The 17,742-nt window shown below is 37.9% G+C and overlaps 1 protein-coding gene across 2 annotated transcripts in view; it reads left to right on the top strand.

Moving 5' to 3' along the window:
* The window catches only part of DCC (DCC netrin 1 receptor), a 1,038,093-nt gene that overhangs the window by 418,440 nt on the left and 601,911 nt on the right, over nucleotides 1-17,742 (top strand). The gene's annotated exons all lie outside the window — the stretch shown is intronic.

The raw sequence follows: 17,742 nt of genomic DNA, 5'->3' as shown, positions 1-17,742 counted from the left end.
GCCACATATGCCAGTGAGGAAGGGAGTGGTGACTGGGAATGAACCACTTGATTTCATATTTCTAAGTTTCCAAAACTGCCATGGCAGCCTTATGACTGATACCATAATTTTCATGCTTAGGAAATAATGTAATTATGTTTTACTCGGTCTAATTAATTATTGTACTAAAGTACATAATGAGAAGGCAAACATCAAAAAAAACCCAAAAATAATAATAATGATTCATTATTAGTTATGCCACAACTCCAAAGTATATGAAGGCACAAAATGTAAATAGCTTGGAAAGACACTGTCAGCAACAGCTGGATTTGCTTTACATCTTTTATTGCTTTGGAATTATGTTGAGTTATAGAGCATATCCAACAAAGACACCAGTGTTTGCACACTTAAAAGAGAGAACTGCTTTATTAGAGTATTATTTGTAATAAAAAAGAGGATAAACCAATTAGTGACTAATAATATGAGTGATAAAATCAGTTGTTCATAATGATGACAATAATATTGAGCTCCCAATTTTTATGATCTCATAGCTACTGTTATTAATCCTTTTTTATTTTAATCCCTTTTTATATATTTTTTAAATATTTATTTATTTATACAAAAACTGGAATACAGACCAGATGTGTGGGAGGGTGTGAGGATTCACCAGAGACAGAGCGGGGAACAGAACAGGCAGACTGATGAAATACACTGCTGAGGGGAGCAGCGGGCTTGACAGGAGAGGTCTGCCACCCCATGTGGGATTCTTCCCGGCCATCGGGGATCGAACCCACACTGCAGAGGCTGCGGACAGCTTCACAGTGCAGCGCTCAACTGCCTGTGCCACTAGGGAGGCCAAATCCCTTTTTTAAATGAAGAAACTGAGGCATAGTAAGAATCAGAAACTTTATCACAATCACACAACTGTAAATGAAATGAGAGGTAATGATTGAGAAGAATCAATGACAAATCACAAGCCCAACATTCATCATTTTTGTGGGGGAAAATATTACTAACTTTTTATAAGCTTTGATTGGAAAGTGGCACTGAACCAGAGAATCTTAGAGAAGGAAAGGATTAAAGGCCCAAATCAGTTTAACTGACCACTCAGTGAGAACACTTCCTCCTCCACTTCATGCAGACTCAGAAAGACTATTGCCAGCAAAAGAGTCGCAAACCCCTCCCCAAAAGAAACCCTTCCCAAGGTGTACCCCATGTTATGATTTTTGAAGCCAGAGCTATGTCTTTAATCTATGCACTATTGTTTGTTTTATTGATTAAAAGCTAACATTTATTGAACTCTTGCTATCTTTTCTTTTGGGTAATATCATTTTTTAGGGTTTCCATATTCAGTTACTTCAGGGGGTTTTACCATTCCCATTTTATAGGTGGGGAATGTGAAACTGAGAAAGGTTAAACAGTATAAGCACGGCAGTTACTAAAAGTGTGTGGGTTAACTGTATGATATATGGGTATTCAATAGCTGGTCCAAACTACCACCCCTTTCCAACTTCTACACCCACCCCTGGAAGAGCAAAGAGAAGAAGCATCCTATGTTAATACAAGAGCCCTAAAAGATTGTATTTATGCTTTAAATCGATCCCTATTGGGATTAACTTCATGGAAATATTGACAGTGGATCAATAGATATGGTAAAATAACCAGCCCTCCCTGAATTGCCATTATAAATCTCACCTGTAATGTTTTAGTATTATCATCCCAAAACATGAATGTACCTGGGGAGAGGAAGAGAAGCAAATTAAAGCCTTATGTGAAATGCTTTGCATACATTCTATGTGAATTGTTACACTATTGATGGTTTTCAAGAGTCATGGACAAATATGAAATGCTACATGTCGTTGTTTGCAAGAGGTGATGATGATGATGATGCCTTCCTAACTCAGTACACTTTCACATTGCTGGAGGAAACAGGGCAATGAGAATTTTTTGTTTATACCAACAGATAAAAATAATAGGAGAGAGGTTAGAAAGTATATATATCCAATTGGCAGCATATTTGACCACGTGTAAAAGGCATGGATCGCAATTGGCATTCATAATTTTATGGTGTTTATTTGGTTTATGGATGTGAAGGACTGTTCTGAGATACTAAAAGATAAAAAAGTGAATGAGACAGGAACCTAAAATAGTTGGAAGTGAAAGAATTTTAGATCAATGATCTGCCTAGTGTTTGACTTAGCTAGCATCTGAGACTCTATTGTTCTGCCAATTCTCTCTATGTTCCTACTTTTTGTGTACTAACTTCACGCCTGGCTGTCAGAACATTCAGGGCATAGCAGCCAGGAAATGCATAACACAGCTGACATTACAGAGTAATGGACACCAAAGCCAGCTGGTGTGATAAAGAATCATCATCACCATTGTGGTGGCTGTTTTGAGAATAGATATAAAAGGATGTGTAAAGGTTTGACTCATTCTATCACTTATATCTAGTATTTATATCACATATTCTTCACATTATTCCTTGATGTGTCATGCAGATATTTAGAGGAATGTGACTTGAAACTTCCATGTTAAGATAACAAGTATTTAAGTGTACATTGCAATATGGTAGGAGTTCAAAAGACAGAGAAAATAGTATCCCTATCCCAGAGTTTAGAGTCTTTATACAGAAATATCTTGCAGAATGGTGGCAGATAAAACCCAGGAGCTCTGTAAAGCTTCTCAGTTTACAGAGAGAATGAATTAATAGAAATCATTTTCAATTCTAAAATCTATATCTAAATTTTTTCTTATAGTTTTGATATCTGTAGCTCCCAGTCCAAATTAGAATCAAATGTAAAATATTACATGAGTAAGAACAAAAGTATGTGTCAGATTATTTTATTATATTTTTCTTATTTAAAGATTTATTTATTTATACATACAAGATTTGGGGTACAGGCCAGAGTTGTGGGAGGTGAGAGGATTTACAAGAGACAGAGTGGGCAACAGAATAGCCAGATTGACTGAAATGCACTGCTGAGGGGAGCAGTGGGCAAGTCAGAAGAGGTCTTCTGCACCATGTGGGTAGCTCCCTGGCCGGGGGATCGAACTCTTGCTGCAGTGGCTATGACTAGATTCATAGGTTGCATCTTGACCCCTTGTGCCACCAGGGAGGCCCTATTTTATTATATTTCTATCCCATGTTTTCTACAAAGAGAGTGACCCTTGAGGCACCTAAACAAGCTTAAAAGTGACCACAATAGATGGTGCAGTTAACCTAAGATTATTGTGTGTATTTTTGTTTTTGAGAAAGATAAAAGACCTGTTTCTTACTCTCTTAAAACCTTGCTGCCAGTTATTTATGAGGTCTATTGTCTCATCCAGTGTTTATCAGTAAGCTGATTTTCCATACTTAGAAGACGTACTTGTGATCTTTTACATACTGGTGCCAAAGTGGGGTGGCAGTGATTACTGGGTAAAGTGTTTCTAATTTCACAGGTAGACTTTTGTGTCCATTTACCTTACTTAATATTCCATTGTGAAAGGATACACTTGATATTTGCATAAGTTAGCAAGCAAATTAAAAGACTAAACTTGTGATTGTAGTTCCCGAACTCCAAGGATGCCTAAGTAGAAGCATCTTAATGAACAATAAGGATGATATATTTCTAGAGAAACAACCAAAAATGATTAAAATACCCTTGCCTGATGTACATACACTTGCTTGCATAAATACAAACACCCCCATATACTTTCCTGAACTGCATTTTTATAAAAGTTAAGCATGGGAATTTTTTTTCTAGGGAGAGTCTAAATCAGAAATATAGAATATTTTTTTCAAGATTTATTTATATATACATACAAGAGCTGGGGTGTAGGCCAGAGGTGCAGAGGGTTGAGAGGATTCACTAGAGACAGGGTGGGGAGCAGAACAGGCAGAGCTACTGAAATACACTGCTGAGGGGAGCAGCGGGTGAGACAGGAGAAGTGTGCTGCGCCATGTGGGTTAAAGTTAAAATCCCCTGACCAGGGACTCGTGCTGCTGCAGTGGCTGCTGAAGCTTCATAATGCTGATCTTTAACGCCTTGCACCACCAGAGAGGCTCCAGAAATATACAGTACTTTCAGTGTTGTTATAAGCAAGCCACACATCCACATTTCCCACAAAAACTAGAGAGCCCATGAGTCATCACAAATTTTTACTGAATTTGTCAGTATAATCTAGCTCATTCAAATAGGCCGTGCCACTTAGAAGGAGGAATGAGACAGCAACATGGTGTGCCCAGCCTGGGATTGGCCAGGGATTCTGATCCTCCTGTGCAGCACTAAATTCACATGAATTCAGAGTCACATTAGCAGAGTGAACACACATAGAAGGAGAAAAGCCATCGTCAGCCCCTTAGGTGAGGCACATGACTCAACAATTGTCATTATCCGGGTCTAGAAACACAGTTGCTACCAATTGGCATAGGGGTTAATTCTCAGCTCTATCACCACCATCACCATCTTAGCCTGAGTTCAATCCCTGTCCAGGTTGTTAAACCACATGGCACAGCAGACCTCTCCTGTCTCACCCGCCGCTCCCCTTAGTGTATTTCAGTAAATATACCTGTTCTGCTCCCTACTCTGTCTCTGGTGAATCCTCTCACCCCCTGCACCTCTGCCTGTACCCCAGTTCTTCTATGCAAAACAAACAAATACAAAATACAGACTGGAAAATAAGAAAGCTTTAGAATCTGGAACTTCTTTGTTTAGGGGAGAGCCCTCATTTCTTTTTCTTTATATATATATATATATATATATATATATATTTATACATTTTTACATCATTTTTCATTTTTGCACAATGTATGCATTTTCATCTTGGTTATAGTCCCCATACAATTCTCTCCCCCCTTGTTTTGATCCTACTCCCTCCTCCCCACCCCTATAGTGGGTCTCTGGTTTATAGTTGCTTGTTGATTTTGATTTTTACTTTATTATAATTAGTCTTTTTCCTGGTCCCTTATTTAGGTTTTCTAAATTCCTGCTATGAGTGAGACCATCCGGTATTTTTATTTTTCTTTCTGGCTTATTTCGCTGAGCATGATCCCTTCCAGTGCCATCCATGTTGCTGCAAGCTGCATGAGTTTCTTTTTTGATTGCTGAGTGTGTTTGTATATTCCGTTGTGTATATGGACCACATTTCTGCCTTCTCTGCAGTCAGGTGCATCTGAATAGCTGATCTTACTTGGAGAAAATTCACAAAACTTGATTCTTTATCTCAGGGCAACATGAAGGGAAAGAATCCTATGCTTTTCCTGGTGAATTTGCTTTATCTCTGGAATAAATTTTCTGTGAGAAATTGTTTCATGGTTCCTTCTTTCTTCCTAACCTGTAATTCTCTTTCTTCTTCCCTCATTGTTTCTGGTGCTCGTCTTAATTGTTAAGAAAAATAGAAGCAATTAGGAAAGAATGTTCTCATTCTCTCAACACCACATCTACCAACCTATCTGCACATAGACCAATGGGCCTTATTTCCCTTTTCTTATCGGGGTGACCCCTCTTGGTTTCTGTCTAACCATCTCCATATATTCTTTACTTCTTACTTACCAATCAGTTACATCTGCCCCCTCCCTCCTGCATATTTTCTTTCACCATATATTGATCATTCTGTGCAGCCTAAAAAGGAGCGTAATAGCCTCCATTAAAAAATAAAATAAATCTGTTACAGCATATACCTCTCCATATCTTTGTTTCTCTTTACAGAAAACTCTTTGGAAAGCATTTCCTGCAGTTTGACTTTCCTCATCGTCTTCCTTCTTCATCCCTTATTCTGACATCAGTCCCCTTCAGTGAGGTTTTTCTTGCACCCCTCCATTGAGACCAATCTCTTCAAAGTCATCAGTGACCTACATCTTGCTAAATTAAAGTGTGTTTCTGTTCTCATTTTTCTCAACTTCTCAGAACCCCTTGACCCTGCTGACCACTCCTCTTACTAGAATACCCCCAAGTATGTATTTATGAACCTGTTTGCTTGTTCATTGCCTTTCTTTATCACTAGGCATAGCATAGTCTTATATGATCCTTGGTCTTGAATATAGTATTCACAAGTCAAAGATTTTGGGAGTCTGAAACATCTTCACAGTATTCTTCCCAGCATGAGAACAATCTCTTCCTTTGAATTGATAATTGAGCTTAGGAATCTCTTTATTTCCATTTGAAATGAATTTATTTAATATGTTCACCGAACTACAGAGCTTGATGTGGACTTGCTCCAGTTGACTCAGGATAAATGAGCATATTCAGGGAAGCCATTAATCTAGGTTAGTATCCCATGAAAACACAAGTCTAAGTCAGAGCTGATTCTATAAAACTATGGCCAAAAAAGTAAGCCCTATATTCTCAGGCTCATCCAGTAGGCAACACCTCTTAGATGCAGGGGCTCTCTACATGCTGAGATAAGTGCCTACAAAGAGAAGTATCTGCAAAATAGCCAATTACTCTCCCTGTACCCTGTCGTCCCCAGCTCATTCCAAAGGTCTCCATCCAGCTGTTGACCCACATATCCATCTCAGTCTAGGCTGCACCTGAGAAGTCTATTTATAGCTCAGAGTTAACTGATAAATTGAGCAGTGACATTCTTTTTTTCTGATTTTTAATTCTATCCTTTTCTCAGAACCTAAGTAGGCCAGCACACCAGATATACATGAACATAATCTTTCCCCAAATCCCAAGTCTTCTTTCTTCTGAAGAAAAAAGAAACAAAGCCTTCAGATGAAATGCTCCCTTCAGGACTGTTAGAAATCCCCCCTTGGGTAGAGACAGGCAGATGTGGTATCACAGGTTTTTGTGAAATCATTTAGCACTTTTTTGTCCACACATTAGAATGTTGGCCTTTAGTATTAAGGGTGTGAAGTGGGGGATGGAGATAAAGGGTTTTTCCTTAAATTGCTCTGCTTAGAGAACTCATCTGCAAGGAGTTTGACTAGGAGTTACGTTTATAGATATTTGATTAAGCAAACCAGCTAGGCCATAACAGCGATATTGTTTGGATGCAGAAGCAGTGGTTTCATTTTTTTAATACTATACTGTTTACTTTGGGGTAACATTGAACAACACTGTATATAATCTAGAGGTACAGGTTCATACCTGTAGGGGCAGGATGGTCACAGTGCAGATTTTCTAATCCAGCAGATGGGACAAGGAAAGTCTTGGATCCCTCGGTGGGTTTCTCAGGCTTTTATTGAGTATTTACATGTAGAGCAGCAACCAGGTACATGGCAGGCAGGGGTGCCAGGGGCCAGGAGGCCCAGTAGGCCTCCAAGCCCCCAGCAAGTCTTCACTCTGGGCTTCTATGGCCTTTTTCTCTCCTTCTCCCTCCTGCCTCTCTCCTGCTTTTGCTTCTGTCAGTGACTATCTCAATACTCTTCCCATGGCCCACAGAAGTAAACAAGACAGTTTGTAACAATATAACAACTGCAGGACAATAACACAGGTAGGACAATCCTAATGGTGGGAGGCCAGAAAAGCCTGAAAATCCATTTACCCTACAATACCTCTTCAGATCTATGTCACCACGCCCCACACACAACCCAGATACCCATAATCCTCTACCTCAGTCCATTGTTCCCCTCTACCCTTTACTCCCCACTTCCAACCTTCCCCCTTCTAGTGGTCTCAATTACACAGTCAGATTTCTCAAGTTTCTTTTGGCTCTTTGTTTTGTTTCCTCTCTTTCTCATATAAGTGAAATCATCAGTGTTTATCTTTATCCAAGAAATGACATCTTTATTTCTGAAAAATTAAGTCAAGTCAGGAAAAAACATGTAATAATAATTGGAATTCATGTATTTCCCCATTCTTTTATATTGTTTTTAATTACATTGAGCCAACATTTACTGAAAACCTATAAACTTTGCTAAGTTCTGTGAGTGAATTTATGTGCATACAATAGTCTTTAGTTCCAGGGTATCTTACTTCATGTATAAAAAAGATGTATTAAGAATAAACATATTGTTAAGCAGTGCATTTAGGACCAGAGATACTTCTTCCACTTCTTGAGCAGGTATCTTTAAATAGCAAATATTTTCTAGAATGCAGAATCCTTTGAAAGTCAAATAAATATTCTGTATTGAGGTGACTTTCTATTTTACTTGCTATAGTGGGATAGACCTTTAACTGATAGATGCCACAAGTTTTTTAAACAAGGGTAAAATGAGAACTTTTTTTTTTTTATTAATTGTGTTAATCATAAAAGTCAAGGATCAGAAAAATAGCTTTGATTGCACTTCATGACATTAACATTTTCATACAGGGTTTATGTTTTGCTGAGAATGGCCCCAGCAACTAGGAGATTGCTCTGCTGGTGCTTTCAGGGAGTGTCTTGTTCAGAGATGGATAAAGGGGTTTCTAAGTGAGCAGGATAAGGCACACACAATTTTATATCCAGGGATAAAACAATGGGGTTATACTTCTATGGAAGGTGTAATGCCTGTGGATTGTGAGTGCAGTTTGTAATAGCTGGGAACTGAGGGAGAGGCTTGGAACAAAACTGAAGAAGGAAACTTACTTTTTCAACTTGAGAACAGAGGTAAGAAAAAAATAGTGAAATTATTCTTAAAAAAGGGTAAATCATAACTTTGTGGCTAACTGGTATCTTTCTGCCTAAAAAATATGTTTCTGACTGACTTGATTTATACTCAAGATAGTTTTTGGCACTCTGTAAAGTGGATCACTTCCTTGTCTTGATGAGGAATACACAATTTTCAAGAAATAGGAAAACAAAAAGTCTTTTGTCAACAATAGCTCCAATAGACTGTCTAAAAGAGCTAGAAAGTCATTTTGTTGTTTCTTTTACTTTCCTCTTGTCTGGTGAACGATGACAGATTTACTTCAGAATTGCAAGGCAAGATAAACAGAGGTTGAAAAACACAAAGTGGTCCTTTATTCTATCTAGTCAAGAGGATAGTCCTGTACGGACTTTGTAAAGCATGGACACTAGCCTTACGGCATAGATGCCTGGCAGGATTTGTTACAAACTGGATGCTTTGGTGGGAAGTGATGGGAAATGCTGTCTTGATTGCTTTAAAGCTATGTCCATAGTTAGTACGTTGTGTGTGGTTGTACTTCAAAATCACTAGTATTAAAGAAAAAAAACAAAGAATTTTCTAGTGCTTGTATATTGAAAGAAGAAAGAAGAAAATCTAGAAGCTTAGACCTGTGGAGTGCTATAGTTTTAGAGATAGCAAGGCCCTTCATTTCAACAATGAGCCATGGAAGGCTCAACATTTTAGAGAACTTGTCTCTGCCACCAACCTCATCAGTGACTGAGCCATTCCTTAGTGTCTTGACTAAGGAATGGTAAGATCTGCCTTCTGTTATAATCAACTTCTAACTACTGGAAAATGAAGATAGGCACACTGGAGAATTAAGAAGAGGAAACTGAACTTGAAGTTTTGTTTTTCCATTTACCCCTTAGACAGAAGTTTCTTTAAAGTTAAGAGTTTTGAATAAACCATATATTATAGTAAATTTCATTTAAAAGGTCTAAGACTTAATTATTCTCTTAGGAAAGGCAGAATAGTGCAGTAATGAGAATAGATTAAGACCATCTATTCTCATCCCTTAACTTGAACTATCCACTTGGGAGATATTGGTCAACTTAACTCTATCTCTTGGCTTCCTCCTTTTTAGAGTGGACATGATTCCACCTCACTGAGGTTCTTATAAAAGTTCGAGTGGAATATGTACATAATAGCTCAGTGTATCTAAAGGAAAATTGGTACATTATTCTTATTAATGATAAAATTATACATTTCATATATCTCCTAAATTTTATATGAACCATCAACTGACATCTGGCAATTAAGAAAGAAAGAGCTTCAGGTCATTTGCCTTTTTCTGTTATAGTATTGCTATTATAATTTATAATGTATAATTAGTGCATTATACTGCCTAATTACATTTTACTATATATATATTTATATATGTATATAATGAAAATTTCCCATTTGTAAGTTAGTAACAACACTGCTCTTGAAATTTCTGAGAAATTTTCAGCAGCTATAATTCCAGACCCACGGGAAATACAATCATCATTGTTTTGGTTTTTTTTAAAAGTCAGTGCAGGGCCTCCCTGGTGGTGCAGTGGGTTGAGCACAGCACTGTGAAGCTGTCTGCAGTCTCTGCAGTGAGGGTTCGATTCCCGGCCGGCCAGGGAGAGTCCCACATGGCGTGGCAGACCTTTCCTGTCACGCCCGCTGCTCCCCTCAGCAGTGTATTTTGGTCCGTCTGCCTGTTCTGCTCCCCGCTTCTACTCTGGTGAATCCTCTTACCCTCCCAAACCTCTGGGCTATACCCCAGCTCTTGTATAAAAATAAATATTTTTTTAAAAAGTCAGTGTATATTTAAAGAGGATTGTGAACAAGCCCCAGACTGTCTTGCTGCCCCACACACACTTGAGTGAAAATCAATGTGACTCAAGAATTTCAGGACACATTTCAAACAAAGGTTGTGCCATGCTCACATTCTTTTAATTTGACATGTAGATGGTTAAAAAAGATAAGCCCACTCAACAAAAATACTGAAAAAGTGTAGTATACCTAACATTAATTTTTGAGTTTGCTTTGGAGAAATATATTCCTAGAGAAACTCTAAGTACTTCTTTAGAGCCTTGTATAACTAGTAATTCAAAGTATGTTTGAATGCCTCTAGTGGCTGCACACACTAGTAACCCATATTTTTTTGAGTTGACTTGCCTGCAACAAAGGTACAAATATTAAATGAAATGTTATTCTCTACCCTTTAGTAATTCTATTATTGTAGTCATGGAGAATTAATCTAATTACAGATCTCCGCAGTGATTCTTCAATTATCATAGGCCATGGCAGGTTATCCCATTTTACTCAAATTTCTTGTCTAGAAAAATATCCCTGTTTCCTCAGTCTTCTTTATGTGACTTAGCTTAAAATCTACACATACCCAGGCCTTGCCTGGTGGCGCAGTGGTTGAGCGCTGGGCTGAGAAGCTGCCTGCAGCCTCTGCAGTGCTGGTTCGATCCCTGGCCACCAGCGAGGGTCCCACATGGCGCACAGACCTCTCCTGCCACCCGCTGCTCCCCTCAGCAGTGTATTTCTTCATCTGTCTGCCTGTTCTGTTCCCCGCTCTGGTTCTGGTGAATTCTCTCACCCTCCTGTGCTTCTGACTGTACCCAGTGCTTGTATAAATAAATAAATAAATCTTAAAAAAAAAATCTACACATACCCTTTGCTCTACTATAAATTGACCCCTGAAGTTTCCTAGCAACTGAAGTGATTATATAGACACAAGTCCCAATAGAGCTGCCACCTACCCCAAGTTGGTCACAGAGCTGGTATGTGACCCCCAACATCTTAGAAGGATTCTATGCTTGGTTTAATGCTTGTTGTCACTAGCTTGTAACTTGTAATAGATTTTCAACAGGCTACCCATGTTTCCATTTTACACAGATCATAGAAATTTTGTAGTTAGTCCGGTGTCCCAAATCTGCTATAATCTTGATATAGAAACAATTAATTTCCCATATAACTGAAGTAACCTGAATATATCATCTGTATTTTAGTAATCATGTTACTCTTCACTTCATATTGAATTACTACCAGATGCAACCCTCGGATTTTTTTTCTTTTGCACCACCATGCATCTTTCATGCAGGACTTTTAAAATTGTTGTTGGCGCCAAATACAAGATACTATATTGACTCCATTTAACCACAGTCTTTAAATATTTGGTGCATGGTTCTAGACTATTGAGATCTTATTATGTTCTGGTTATGGCATCCAACACTTTTGTCGTCTCTCTTAATTGCATGCCACCAAAATATATTTACAATCCAGTCTTTTACAGAGATAGCAAATATCATAGTAGGAAACATTAAAAGAAATATAAAGACAATAGTTTTAGTAAATGTGATTTAATTGTTATAGTTGCTTTAAAGGTATTCAATGTCTCTCCAATTGCAATAGTTAGGATATGATTTTTCTTCTTTTTGCCTGAAGATACTTTGATAGTCCTTGTCATTGAGAATTGGGATGTATAGTTATTGCCATTATAATGGGCATTTCTGCTGAAGGAAAACCCTTTTCTTAAATTATATAGCATTGAAAATTAATATCAAAGGCAGTGTAATTATTTAAATCAGTAATAAAAGGCTGGTATCTCTGTCTACCTTGGCAATGAAATTAATTTGCCTTGGAGACTCCTGATAGCTGATTTCTGTAATCAATGACGTGGTCTACATTATGTGAGAGAAGATATCCTCAAGTGAGGAATGTAAATGCTTGTAATAAGTAGTTTCATAAATCAATTACTTTTTTATATTTAATTCACCATGGAAAGTTTTAAGAAAAAGTAAAATTATCTGAGTTTGATAATATCAGTTTTTATCTCAGTCATCTTTTGGGGCAGGTGATGAAATATGGATTAGTTTGATCACCTAATGAATAAAATGATTACCTGGAATTAAATACTACCTTATCTTTGATCTGATTAATTAAGTTTTAAAAGAGTATTTGGAGAGTTTAGCCATTTCCTAATTTGATCTAAATAATCATTAATGCAGAACTGTAGGAGTAAACTCTTTACAAGTCAAGAAACATAACTTTAAGGCTGGGTCAACTTTTACTACATTAACATGTAATAATAATAGAAGACTGATATTTCATGTTTTCTCATTGTGCAGTGACAGATTAAAGAATGAGCTTACAGTAAGATCAGTGCACAGGTAGAGACGCTTTAGTTCTATTTTCAGCCTGGGGGTAACTTGATAGTTGACTTTAGATTTTTTTCCTTTACCTGTCATCTCTAAGGTGAAGGAGATATCATGGTTAATCACTGAAGACTTTCTGATCTCTAACATTGTAAATATGTGTAATTTTGTAAAATATCTCAAGAGATGAGACAGTAGAAATTATTTATACTATCAATTCGTTTGCCAGGTGGAAGAGCTAACCTCAGAAATATAAAAGAAGTTCTACTGTGGTCCCATAGTCTGAAGAAGTCATGCTACTCAAATCTTAAGATGTGCTTGCTTGTAGTTAAAAATGACACTTAAAAGCACATGGGATTGTGCTAATGCATGTATCTATATATCTATATATCTACATATTCAGTCATTCATTCACCCAAAAGTGTTGGGTTTATACTATTACCAGATATTGTTCTAATTGCTGGATATACAGTAGGGAGAACAAAAGATAAATAACTGTTTTTTCCACCTAAATTCATGGAGTATGGGGGACTAGATAATAGACATAATAATTAGATAAAATATACTCTGGTAAAAGACATACTAAGGTGAAGATGTATTAAAACTACCATGGCAGTAAAGCAGTAAATGAATATGTGGGATCTAAAGAAGGATCTAGACACACTTTAAATATTATGTGTAGGAAGATATCCACTGAGAAGATGAGATTGGAGTGAAGATATGCAGGAAATAAAGTAGAAGTCATAGATATATCCGAGGAATTATACCCTAGGCAGAGCCAATAGCAAGTGCAAAGGCCCAGCAGTGGAAGCTTTTTTGTTGTATTTGAGAAAAAGTGAGTTAACCACTGTGCAGGGGGGTGAGAGAGCCAAGGACAGAGAAGATATCCAAACATAATGGGAAGCCACATCTCATGAGATGTACTTGGCGATTTTAAATACTATAGTTTTTGCTTTGAACAAGCAACATTAGGAGACTATTTAATTGGATCCCTATTCCTGTTGGGTGGGGAATGATGTACATACAAGGGCAAAAGTAGTAGACTTGTTAGGAGGCAATTGGATGGTGTTTCATAGTTAGAAATATTTTTTTCTTATAAACTAATTCCTGTTATAGATAGTACCCTACATTAGCTGTAGAATGTACTTCTACTAATGAATTCATTCACACATTAGCAACTATATTATCATTGTTGTCAGCACAAAATGCTACCGTTGTTGCTCTAGATTTTAGTTATGTAATTTGGGCTGTTAAAGTATATATATTCAGAAGTGCCTATTTTCTCTACTTTCATAGACCCAGGGCCATCCAATTAAATGGAACAAAGGTTTATTGTGCACCTACTTTTTGTTAGGCACTGTTCTAATTATTTGACATGCATCCGTGAACAGAGAAGATGGCATCCTTACCCTCATGTTGTTACATTTAGAAAGGAGAGAACCAAGAAAAGGAATACAAAAGTAATGGACACAGTAAATAATGGATGGAGTTTTATTAAAGGATTATAAATGAAATTGATAAGAAAAAGGAAACACAGATCAAATTAAGGGAACAGAATAAGTCTTGATATTAATTATTCTGGTTAGACCTTATTAAAAAATGAGATTTAAGTGAAACTTTTAAGAAGTGAGAAAGTTCTGGGTATTTTTGGAGAAGAGTATTTCAGGCAGAAGAAATAAGTAATGGCAAGCAACACATAGCACAAAAGCTCCAAGGCAGAAACATGACCATCACATCAAAAGCATAGCAAGGAAATCAGCTTGTCTACAGCAGAGGCAGCAATGGCAAATTAGGAGGGCAGAAGTTAAACATGAAAGTTAGAGCCAGAACAGGTAGATGCTTAAAAGCTCTATCTTCAGGGCCTCCCTGGTGGCACAGGTGGTTGAGCACCACACTGTGAAGCTGTCTGCAGCCTCTGCAGTGAGGGTTCAATCCCAGCTGGCTGGGAAGATACCCACATGGCACAGCAGACCTCTCCTGTCTCTCCTGCTGCCCCCCTCAGCAGTGTATTTCAGTGACTCCGCCTGTTCTGTTCCCTGCTCTGTCTCTGGTGAATCCTCGCACCCCACCTGTGCATCTGGCTTATACCCTCATTCTTGTATAAATAAATAAATCTTTAAAAAGAAAAATAGCTCTATCTTCGGGACTTTGGATTTCTCTCTGTATGGAATGAAAAGCCAACAGAGGAAGAAACATGATCTGACTTAATCATAGCATTCTGGCTCCTGTGTTATATTGAGATAGAGGAGGGCAGACATTAAAGTAGGGATGCCAGCCAAGAAGCTATTACAACAATCCAGACTAGAGATGGTGATGGCCTAGGCTCAGATGGGGACAGTGGAAGTGGTGAGAACAGGTTATATTCCAGCAGGATTTGCTAACAGATTAGATGTGGGGTCTGAGAAAAAAGGAAGAAACTGAGGACCATGATCTAGAAAGATGGAATTTCTGTCATCAAGATGGGGTAGATTCTAGCAGAAAATGATTTCAGGGAATATCTGCCTTCTTTGGGCAGAGTAGGTCTGGGCATTTAAAAAGATGTTGATAGGCATTTAATACACAATTCTAGAATGGGAAGGAATGTCAGGACTGAGGCTATATATGAGAGAGACATCAATAAACAGTGGTGTCGCATGCTGTGAGGTAGAGTAAGGTCTCCAAAGGAGTGTCTCAGGGCAGTGCAAAGAAGACCAATGGCCACACCTTGAATTGTCTCACATTAAATGATCTGGAAAAACATTTCAAGTAGCTCAAAATCAGACTTCTCCTGGCTAACAAGTAAAGATGAATAATTGTTATTGAAATAATTGTTATTGAAAAATTGTTATTGAAATAGATTAAACTCATTGCAAATTGGTCATCTCTTTACCCCCTTTTCTTTTTACCCTTTGGTCAGTGTGCTTAGGGCATAGACTTTCCATAAAGTGTCACTTAAGCCATTCAGGGCCCCACAATGGCATGATGAGGCCTCACAGGAGAACACGGGTGAAGGGGAGCATGTATGCCATGGGTTTGCTCCCTTCAGTTCATCCACATCTCATTAAAAAAAAAAAAAAAAAAAAAAAAAAACTATTTGGAGTCTCTTTTTTGGGGGGGGCAATCTTTTCCTTTAAGAAATTGATAATAGGGCCTCCCCTGGTGGCTCAGTGGTTGAGCGCTGGGCTGCGAAGCTGCCCGCAGCCTCTGCAGTGCCGGTTCCCTCCCTGGCCACAGGGCGAGGGTCCCACATGGTGTGCAGACCTTTCCTGCCACTCCCGCTGCTCCCTGTAGCAGTGTACTTCGTCAGTCTGCCTGTTCTGCTCCCTGCTCTGGCTCTGGTGAATTCTCTCACCCTCCTGCACTTCTGACTGTACCCAGTGCTTGTATAAATAAATAAATATATCTTTAAAAAAAAAGAATTTGATAATATACAAAGACTCCTGACCAAGAAATCTGCATTTACCGGTGTATCCACAAACCAAAAATAGACCCATCTATCATATATATTTATGTATACATTTTTAGTCAGACTTCTGGGGTTATCTGTGGACTTTTGTGTTAAGATCCTCTGCTCTACTAACTTACAAACAGTCGTATTGTTCTAATAAATTTTCTTTCAAATATTGTCAGCTTCTACATTGATTATTTTTAAGTTTTGTACACTCTGTCCACTATTTAACAACAGCACCAAATAGATATGCCATCCGATTACTCCACTGTTATCATTGTTATAAATTGCTTCATGGAGATACTTGTCAAAAATAATTAAAATCTATTTACAACTTCATTGCCCTTTTATTGGTCATTGACTTTGTAAACAGAAACTGGCCAAGTGACACATTTCAGATAGCTTCCAGGGTTTGGTGTGCTTATAAAATCTTTTCATTAACAATGTATTAAGCAGGGCTAACTGAATCGGTCTCCCAAAAGGCAGATGACGATTCCAAACATTACTAAACAGGGCTGTATTTCTTTGCTAATATTTTAAACTTATACATTAATGATATGAAACTACTCTTAGATTAGCCACATGGATAGCCTCTTGCCTTAACTGAGAGAGAATACATAGTCTCTTGTTTAATAGGATGTTGCCATAAGAATTTAGGTCATGTTTGCAATAACAAAAACAAAGAGAAACCCCACTGACTGGGAAAACATTTTTGCACACAACACTAATGATAAAGGACTGATCACAAAAATCTGCAAAGAGCTGATGAGACTCAACAAAAACAAAGAAAATAATCCAGTCTAAAAATGGGCAGAAGAGCTAAAAAGAAACTTCTCTGAAGAGGAAATGCAAATGGCCAACAGGCATATGAAAAAATGTTCAACATCACTTGTCATCAGGGAAATGCAAATCAAAACTACCATGAGATACCATCTTACACCAGTGAGAATGGCACATATTAAAAAAAAAACTAGCAACAACAAATGTTGGCGAGGATGTGGAGAAAAAGGAACTCTCCTGCACTGCTGGTGGGAGTGCAAACTGGTCCAACCACTATGGAGAGATGTGCAGAGATTTCTGGACCTACTAAACATAGAGCTTCCATAGGATCCAGCAATTCCACTCCTAGGTTTTTTACTCACAGGACACAGAAACATCAATTCCAAAGAGCACCTGCACCCCTATGTTTATAGCAGCTCTGTTTACAATAGCTAAGCTTTGGAAACAACCCAAATGCCCAAAAATAGATGACTGGATCAAGAAGATGTGGTCCATATACACCATGGAATATTACTCAGCATTCAAAAAAGATAAACACATGCAATTTGCAGCAACATGGATGGCACTGGAAGGGATCATGCTCAGCGAAATAAGTCAGAAAGAAAAAGAAAAATACCGGATGGTCTCACTCATAGCAGGAATGTAGAAAACTTAAATAAGGGACCAGGAAAATGAATAACTATAAGAAAGTGAAAATCAAAATCAAGAAAAAACTATGAACCAGAGATACTCTATGGGGTGTGGGGGGCGGGGAGGGGAGGGATTGGGGTCAAAATAAGGGGGTTGCAATTGTATGGGGAATATAAAAATAAAATTTGTTAAAAAAAAAAAGAATTTAGGTCATGTTTGAACAAACAGAAAATTCTGAAACCCACAACTGCCAG

Source organism: Talpa occidentalis, unplaced genomic scaffold (genome assembly GCF_014898055.3).
Source record: "Talpa occidentalis isolate TD23 unplaced genomic scaffold, MPIMG_talOcc4v2.1 talOcc4.13, whole genome shotgun sequence".
NCBI lineage: Eukaryota > Metazoa > Chordata > Mammalia > Eulipotyphla > Talpidae > Talpa > Talpa occidentalis.
This window is presented reverse-complemented; position numbering and strand designations above follow the sequence as displayed.